This window comes from Zingiber officinale, chromosome 9A (genome assembly GCF_018446385.1).
Source record: "Zingiber officinale cultivar Zhangliang chromosome 9A, Zo_v1.1, whole genome shotgun sequence".
NCBI lineage: Eukaryota > Viridiplantae > Streptophyta > Magnoliopsida > Zingiberales > Zingiberaceae > Zingiber > Zingiber officinale.
In genome coordinates, this window is record NC_056002.1 from 136,713,433 (window position 1) to 136,723,794 (window position 10,362).

Sequence of the window (10,362 nt, forward strand, 5' to 3'; positions counted from 1 at the left end):
TTGACACAACCTACAGAAAGAACAATGAAGGTCGGCCAATTGCATTGTTTGTAGGTGTTAATCATCATAAACAATCCATACTATTTGGTGCCACTTTATTATATGATGAAACCAGTTTGACTTTTGAGTGGTTATTTGATACATTAACTAGAGCTATGGATGAGAAAAAGTCAACTACTATTCTTATAGATCAAGATGCAGCAATGACAAAGGCGTTAGCTTCCAGATGGCCTGAAACACATCATCATTTGTGCATTTGGCATATTTATCAAAATGCTGCCATACATTTGAATGGAGTTTTTTCTATGTTTAGAGACTTTGCTAAAGATTTTGCCTCATGTATATATGATTTTGATGAAGAGGAAGATTTTATTTCAGCATGGAACATGATGTTAGCCAAGTATGCACTTGAAGACAATGATTGGTTGAGGTGCATGTACAACATCAAGGAAAAATGGGCTTTAGTATATGGACGACACATGTTTTGTGCAGATATGACTACAACCCAAAGAAGTGAGAGCATGAATAGTATTGTAAAAAAAATATATCACTTATAAACACAAGTTTTTAGACTTTTTCAGTCACTTCCAAAGGCTTCTTGATGATCGTCGATATGAGGAATTAAAAGCTGATTTCAAATCAAATACAATTATTCCCTATTTAATGTTTCCAATTGAGATTTTAAAGCATGCTAGTGAAATTTATACTCCTGAGGTATACAAGTGTTTTCAACAGAAGTGGTGCTTATCTCATGATTCTAATCTTGAAATTTGTGAGGATGTTGATACATTTGCAAAATATAAAGTTACTCCTCACAAAAAGAAAAACCATCATATAGTTACACTTGATAAGAAGTGTGAAAAAATTGAGTGTAGCTGTAGAAAATTTGAATTTGCTGGAATTTTGTGTTCTCATATTCTGAAAATATTTACGTGGAAAAATATCATGAAGATCCCAAGTGATTATGTATTGAAAAGGTGGACAAGAAAAGCAAAAATTGGATATTTTGGAGTAAATGATTCAATGGCCAACAATGCTAGTTTGGATCCAAAAGTACTTCAAAACATGCGTTACAAAGAGTTGTGTGGGTTAAATGTTCAATTGGTTACCAAAGCAGCAGAAAGGGATGACACCTACATGTTTGTTAAAGATGCTATGTTGAGCTTGTGTAAGATAGTGGATGATAAATTACAAGTTAATGAATCAAATGTCCAACAATTAAATGTGAGCCAAGCATCCAGGGAATTTGATTATGGTGAAGGGAACTCTACTGGAGTGAAAGGGATTAAAATGAAGAAAAAAACGGTGTCAGGTAAGAGGTTGAAAGGTGGGTTAGAGAAGCTTTCAAGGAAAAGAAAAGCAACGAGGAAAACAAACCAAGCTTCAACAATTGTAATGGTTTCTATTCCTTAACTTCGCAAATTTTGTCTATTTGGTATTATTTGTTGTAACTAAAATCATTCTATTTTTTTATAACACAGGGTGTAGATCAAAGTATTTCCACCGTGGCCAGCGTACAATGTGACCGGATCATTCACCAAGTTGTTATTTTTATTTTACTTATGTTAATCTAAGATAATTTATGTTATAACTATCTAAGAATGTATTTTATTTTTTTGTTTTAGCCTATAAATTCAGTGCCAACAATTGGTAGCTTTGTTGGTAGTTTCAATATGATTGAGACTCAATTTCCACCATTATTGGCATCACAACTTTCTCAGGTATATAGACATCTTAGTTATCACAAGTTTCTTTAAGTCTGATTGAAATTTATAATATCTGTCTGAATCTTGTTGTTTAAATCTGTATGAACTTTCTGAGCAAATTTGACCTACATTGTAATTTTGCTGCCGATGCTTTGGCCTTGTACAAAGTTAAATGCTGTAATTTATTCAACGTTTTGTTCTTCTTGTGATGTTGTATGTACCTGCATTTCTATTGATAAGCACTGTTGTATGGACTTGCAATTTATTCAATTGTTTCGGCTTCCTTTATCGGTGATTTGGTTATGTCATAATCACTTGTAATTCTTGCTGATGTGTGCAGTTTACAGTTGTTTCGGCTTCCTTTATTGTTTCGGCTTCCTAATAGTTTACAGTTGTTTACTGTTATAGGTGCAATTCCCATTTGTGAAATTTGCTGGACCACCTCGTGCGGATTCCTCCCCTTAGACATTAACGATCTCGTATGTGTCTATGTCTATTTATATGTGCACCTGAAATACTAGTTAATTTATTGATATGATTTCCTTTCTTGACAGGTTCCAAATACTTTAGGTTCCAACTAATCTATTGTTTAGTTGCTTTGTGAACAGGGAGTTTGGTTCATCAAGAAATTTGAGAAATAAATCTTTGTTTGAACTGAGAACATCCAGCGCATCTTGATAGGCAAGTATCAATTTTATCTCGTTCTGATTACCTTCACAGCTTCCCCTCTTTTGAGTTGATTTCTGCCAAACTTCATTTGCATCATCTTGTTCCTTTTGACGATCAGATTGATGAGACTGAGAAGTAACTGCCTTGTTAATTAATATATCTTGTTGATGGCAATCTGTATGTGCTGCAAAATAAGCTTGATTAAGGCCTTCTTGGGACTTATTTTGGCTATCTTCTGGGCACGGCTGAGGTTTTAGCTCATCATCAAGACCCATCAATCGAGCAACAACACTGAGTGGTTTCTTCTTAGACTTTATGTCTGTTGACATCTCTTGAGCTATCAGCATCTTCACTGGTGTTCCAGACATCTTGCTTGAAAAATTCTGGTCAATGTTTTTACTATTTGTCCTCTTTTTGGCAATGGAGATGTTTTTACTTTTTGTTTGAACACAAGTTCAATGTTACCTGATGTTAAAGATGCTATATTAGCTTGGCCTGAAGTTCAACCCAGCTGATGTTAAAAATGTTAAAGATGCACATTATTGATTCTCTGTTATGTTATATAATTTGGACCATCACAGAACTAATGGACTGCTCGATATTTTGAATGAGTTTTGTTGTTGTGTGATTAGTTTTCATCCCTTCAGCCTCTTGCTCCAAGCCTTGTTCATTAATGACCAGCACAGAACACAAGGTCTTATTTGACTCGCCTAATTAATCAGATCCACCATGCTTCAAAAGTGCTCGACTGATTTATCAATGAAAACGCAAGCTTCAGAAGTGCTAAATTGATATATGACTAACGCAATGACCTTCAAAGTCAAACTCTATCAATGAAACAAATCATTTCTATTACAACAAATATGTATGTAATAGAAATTCAACTAAAACATCATCTTGAATATGTAATGATAAAAATGTGATATATGAAACTTCTAAGGACCTTTGTAATTTGTACAGAATTTTAATTCATAGATCAAATCATTATCAAACTGAACAATTCAGATATATTATTCATTAAAAAATCAGAATCAAAATCAATCATAAATCTCATTGTGGTCAATATAGCTTACAAAAAGTGAATGAGGTAAAAAATAAATGACCATTCATAATGATAGTCAAAATTAAGATTTTACCACGATATATTCCTAGTCCTGCGAGGGACCAAAAAATAGTACAACAAGCAAAAAAATGAACTTAAAATCTATTAAGAAGAAACAACACATTGTTTACTAAATCAAGATGAATCACAGATGCAACATTCGACCACAGAAGATTACAGTGTAAATCACAACAACACAAAACTATTCATATAAATATCAGTCAACTGGTTCTTACAAACAGTTAATTTGTCATATTACAACAACAACATTACTTAACACTAATTAACAAGACCGAACTAACAAAGTAATAAGGTAAACAGCCAAAAGAGTCAGATTCACTATAACTAATATCCAAACCACTGATGGTACATTTGAATTTCCTAGATTATGCCCAAGAGAAGCAATGGGTTCACTACCTAACCTTGACTCTATTTTTTCTAACCTTCCACGACATATTTCACTGTTGTCTTCATCAGAAAAAGTATCGGCTACCACCCACTTTTGCCAGCCATTCTGCCCACATCGATAATACCTCCTTCCAGGATTTTTGCTCGATCTAGAAACACATACCAATGTTCTTTGTCCGCAATCCCTGCATGGTACATGTTCAAATTTTGTATTGTCGATGGAGTTGTAACTTGATGATGCCATGAAATACCAACCTATTAAGCAAACAAGAATTACTTAAGTTCAAATATTTTTTAATGTTCATAGATTGTATGCTAAATAAATTAAGAAAAAATAAGCTCAAAGTTATAATTCAAAGTTGTAAACAATGAGTTACTTGATGTTGAGTACAGATTGGAACTTGATGTTGAGTACAGATTGGAACTTGATGTTGAATTTGAATTCAGTGCTGCAATCTGAATACAAATTATTTCCAATCATCAGAGTTACTTGATGTTGATGTTCTTATAACTTCAACATCAACATTAAAGAAATAAGCTTATTATGCCTAAGCAATTAACAGTTAAACTCAAATCAACAGTATAACTTCAAAGTATTTGAATATGTTATTCTGTTATAAGATTGGAACAGAGTTGAACAGATTGGAACATATTTCAACTGTTGCACACAAATCAACAGTTAAAGTCACACGGAAACGACGGCAGAATTTGGGATTGGAACAGAGTTGAACAGATTGGAACAGATTTCAAATGTTGCATAACTTGGCAGAACTTGGGTCGTCGCCGGTCGCGGGGCTGGAAGATGGATACTAGTGTTTCTTCTAGTGGTATATCAGGTTACTAATCAGTTGCAAAACATTTTTCAAGCAACGGCAGTAAAATAGAAAACAAGCTTTCGCACAAACTGTCAGAACTTTGTAAAATCCATAGTTATAAGACTGATGTTACTTGCAGAAAGTTATAGATGGATTTTATTCTGTAAACAGGCCTCTATTGCAAGAATTGTTGGCTGGCCCTCAAAGCAATTTGACAATAATATAATCAATGACATAACGATGGCATGCATTTTAATGGAGAGCATCTGTCAGATGCTAAAGAAAAAGAAGACTGACAATGTCACTAAGCTGACGGATGATGGCGAGAGGAAAGGAAGAAGTGGAAGATGGCACCGGCGGATCGCAGATGCGGGGACGATGACCTGCGGCTAGGGCACAGCTTGCGTTTCGCGTGAGGGTTTTCCGTCCCCGGCTTGAGGCTAGAGCTCGCTGCCTCTCGTCGTTTGGGCGTGGGGTTAGGGCTCCACCTGTTTTGCAGCTCTTCGTTTCGTTTCAGCGGACTTGGGGAGGATGGATGCTAGGGCTCGCGAGAAACGTTGCCCCTGCTTGCATTTCGCGTGAGTTGAGTTTCGGGCGTGCACGTGCCTTGCACGTGATACACGTTTTATATGGGTTTTGTGGTCCAGGGATGGTCCAGGGCTATTTGGTCCAGAGGATCCGAACTGGTCCCACTTCACCTTCCTACAAGGAGAAGACAAATTCCTTAGTTCTTTTTAAATATTAAAAATAAAATTTTTATCTTCGTGCACTTTAGATTGGGTTTGGTGTGCGAAAGCAAATTATCCATGAGACCAAGATTTTTTGAGAGGGCGAGTGTTGTGGTCCACGTGCGCCTGCTGACACTCGCCGTTGGTTGATTAGTGGGGCTCTAGTTTTAGAGTGGCGTCCTAGCTAGCTAGCTAGCTAGCTGTATGTGTGCGCGCTCGGCCCACTTGGATCCTCCCCGAATCCAACGTAGATTCATTCGCCCAAGTCAACCTTCCAAATGCAGCGCAGTGGATGTGTCATTCATCTGCTATCCAACGTCGATTGATTTGGTTTAGATTTAAGATGACCATTTGTTTAAATGAATCTGATATAACTGAAATCATCCGGGACAGCATGAGACTTCAAGCGGGGCCGGATTCAAGGGGAGGCCCAACAGGTCCAAAAGGCCTCTGCTCAATTGGTCAAAGAGTTTTCAAAATATTATAAATTAATTATATGTTAAATTTTTTTTTTATTTTTTAATTCTATGGAAAATATAAACAAAATTTAGTTGTTTTTTTAAATCATAAGTTTTATATATAGTTTTGATATACTGTCCACCTTATGCCGCACATCTCATAATCAATATTTAACAAGTGATGAAAAATCTTAGTAGATTGGCGGTGACTAAATGTTAGGAAATGGAAGTCCAGATGTGCTAATGAGGACCGGATGTTTGACAATGGAAGTCTTAATAATTTAAGAATTTTGATGGTTGCATCTATGGCGGCACATCCAAGTCGTCAACTTGTGTGATGCAAAAAAAATGATAGCACTCACTCCAAGCGCCCCTCTACTGGCTACCCTATGACCTTGTGGAGGGGAGGTAAATCACGGTATTGAGCGACCTCTTAGGAGGCAGGAACTTATCCCCTAAGGGAATGAACTATAGGGATTTGAACTTTGCTCATGTGATGTAAATTTGTCATTCGAGTACCAACTCAAATATGTCTGTGGGGATATTAAAGTCGTCAATCCTAGACTTCGGTATGGTGAACATAAATAAAATTTTATATTGAGGATAATAAAAGTCATGTAATAGTTTTGATACTTTTTAGGATTGTCTCTCCATCAAAATAATAGACATTCTCTTGAAAGCTATAGTATTGCTTTAAATGGTTGTGCTGAAGATGGAAAGACAAACCCAAGTTCCTAATCATCAATGCTATTAAAGCATGTTAGAATGAGAGGTTCTATTTTTTGTGGCCAACCTCCAAATGAAGTCTCCAATGATTTCCTCAATATGTTGTTTGATGTTCAACATCAATTGCAAGTATCTTTGGGTGTTGGTAGTTGACAAAGTGCTTACTAAACTCCTTAGTGAGTTCGATGAAGTTGACAATGAACTATCGAGGTAGATCAATATTGAGTGACATGCTTTAAAGTCATCTAAGTCCTAAAAAATGTAATTTGGATTTCAAAGATTCTAAGTGTTCCATTGAATCAATGGATATCCATCGTAGGAACAATCATTGGATGAGAAAGTTTATTAGATTTTCTACCTTCCTAATGGATTCCATACGTGTGAGCCTCCTAAAGCTCTATGCGAGGACTATTCTTGAGCTACCAGAGTTCATCTTCTTCAATGTCTTCTTTGACATTCTTTCCTTAGTTTCTCCATCTATGAGGGTTGGTTACTTGTGATACCTTCACAATTCATGTCAAATGAATCTTCCTTTTGGAGGGAATCCTTTTTCATATGATCCATTCCATTTGACACTCTTTTCGTCTTTGTAGTAGACACCATTTGAAGATGAATCAAAATGGGTTTTGGTGACAACACCATCATGAAGTTCAACCTATTTGGTGTAATCAGATGCAACTTGGTAAGTGTTGGCATACACAATATACTACCGGAGATTTACAGGATATTAGCTGAATTTAAATTACACTGAACTAAATTTACTTATCTATCAAGATGACATGAGTTGATAATTTTAGGCTGTCAACAGGGGCTGATTTTTGCTAATTGTAGAGTGTAGTCCGAGTTCCGATTCCGAGCAGACTGAAAGGTCGAGCGGGCAAGCAGTAGATTGACCGATCGGACAGATAGGTCGAGTGGACAGTAAAGCCTAGCAAAATTGGCCAAATAAAGAGCCGATCGGGCGAGAGGCTGGCCGAGCAAGAAGACAGGTCGAGCGAGAGGGTGTCGACTGATCAAAGAGGTCGAGCGAGCAAGCGGATAGACTGACCAAGTGGGAGAAGAGGTCGACCAGGCGGACGAGGAGACTGACCGGGCGAGCAAATGTAGAGGCCGAGTGAGCTGACCGAGCATCCAAGCAAGTGGTCGCCTGGGCTTTGACGCTTAGCGGGACAAGCAATACAGAGCAAGCAGCAGATCGAAGCCTGCGATTGACACAGTTTCCTTGAAACAGATTTGCCCCACCTCCAACAGCGCTTCGAGGTTTATATGATTCGTCTATTTCCTAGGATACAACGGTAAACCATAATTCCACCAAGTACTCGTGGTTATGACGAACTGAGTGGTACCCGAACTATCACGAGCACTCCATCGAGCAAAAGTTGCAAGACAGAGGAGGAGGGAACGTAGGTGAAGAGCTTTTGATGCTTTTCTATGTGCGTATCCTTTTCCATGTGGTCGTAGCCTTCTTATATAAGAGCTCAAGACAAAATGGCAGTGTTAATGATCTTTTAAAGATCATTATTTGCCAACTGTGAAACGCCAACGTTTCACTTGGTTGCATTAATCTTTCTTTAATGCATCCGTTACACAAACAACAAAAAAGTTTACGTGGTAAAATGTTGGTTATTCCGCTTGGTCCAGCATTCAGCACACGCAAGTCGTGCCCGCATACAAGTCAACATGGTTCAGTGCAATTCGAGTCCTGGATTTGCACCCCCTTGCACACCCACGCATGAGAGAAAGTCTCTCCTCATTTATTTGTTCACATCCTCAATGCATGTGAATCAATATAAACCTACCAACATGCCATGAAAGTCCCAATATGAGACTAAAGTCCCATTCATAATTGAGTCTCTTTCTTCTTCCACCTCTTCTCCATTCACATCACTTATATTCAACAGTAAATATACGCCAAGGTTGTGTTTTGATGTTTGAGCATTATATTTAATGAGTAAAATAAGTTAAGGTGGATCAAAATTTAGAAATGTTGAAGTACAAGTGTTGACATATGTGGAAAATCCAATATAGAACTGGCAAGAAAAAAGACCAAATGGGTTGAGATCGATCAAAAACTTAGTAGTGGTGTGTTGGTAAGCGAAGGTTCTAATAGATCATGACGAACTAGATGTTAGGTAGCGAATAGAACTTCAAGTAGTCATGAAGGACTAGAGATTCTTGATAGTGATGAAAGTTCATGTAGATTATGAAGGATTAGATGTTTTGTAAGTAAAAAGTACTAAGGAGTGAACTTTAGGCAAGTAATGAAATCTAAGCAAGTCAAAGATGACTAGATGCTAAATAAGATTAAAGTCCTAAAAAAGTGAACTCTAGGCATTGAAAGTTCTAATTGATTAAGGTTGACTTGAAGCTAAGCAAGTGAAAGTTTTGATAAGTCGAGGTCAACTAAGTACTCTACAATGAATGAAATAGTGAAAGTGAGGAATCTTTAGGCAAACAAAATTTCTAATAGGTTGAAGTAGATTAGATACTAGATAAGGATAAAGTGTTGGTAAGTTAAAATCTGACTTGTACTAGAGAACATTGAGTCTCTTTACCGGTTGTTAAACCAAAGAGTTGTATATGGACATGAATTGAAGTTTTGTGATCATTGCAAGATGTTGGGCTACACTTGCAAGTGGTGCCTTCGGTTACATTCATGGGAGGCCACAAGAACTAGAAAGAATCAGGCCATGAGAAGCCATTCACAACCAGTGTACAATAGCAACCCACCTCCAACTTTGGATCCATCAAGCAACAAACAAGGCTAAGCATTAGCTAAGCAGCTCGCACCTACTAAGCAAGTAACAAAATTTGTACAATCACAACATCAGGAAACAGAGGAGGATTAACAACAAGTAATATCGGCAGTGACTTTAACAATGTTCTTAGCCTAGAGAAGAAGATTCATGACACGAAGGTGACGACTTATGAGACTATGAACCTCTCAAATTGTATACTTTCTTTGGATTAATAGATATGCCATCTGAGGGTGGTTTCTATACTTGGACCAACAATTCTGTTTGGTGCAAATTAGATCTTACTCCCCTTGTGTGGTGATCTTACTCCCTTGTGTGGTGACTTTGTCTCCGTTAATTTGTCCTTAGGTTAATATAAAGGAGGTAAATTATGAGTGACTACTAGTTATTAATGCAGGTGGTCAAGACATGAGGAAAGACATGCTCAGACACACTGATTTTCGACCCCAATGCCTCATGTGACAATACCTCATATCTCAACCACCGCACCACCATGAGGAGAAGCCAAACTCAAGAGTATGCACTATGCGCCTGTCGCGAACATAATAGCTTCTCTAATCAATAATTGGAACAACAAAACATTGTCCTATATAGCTAGAGTTGAGTTGATTCAGTTAGTGTTGCGAGGTGTAGAGTGCCTAAACAAGTAGCAATAGTAACTCGGATTACTTTGACTCTGTCGAATGTTTTTCTCCAAGAGGTCCCTGGTGGTATAAAGGGATATGTGTTGCCCCAAAGCAGAGGGATATATATTAGGAGTTAGAATCAGGCTCTTATCTCCAAGGTACTTTGGAACACCCATATAAAGGCCGACACACTATAAGATTTTCAGACAAAAACAATGTGTGCAGTCACCTATGAAGTTGTTTGGAGCTCTATTATGTCGTTAGGGTACTCATGACGGACATACAATCTAGAAGTTCAACATCTCGTGATTATGCACCTAATTATATATACGTAAAGGAGAATGATAACAAATTTGAGGTTTAAAGAC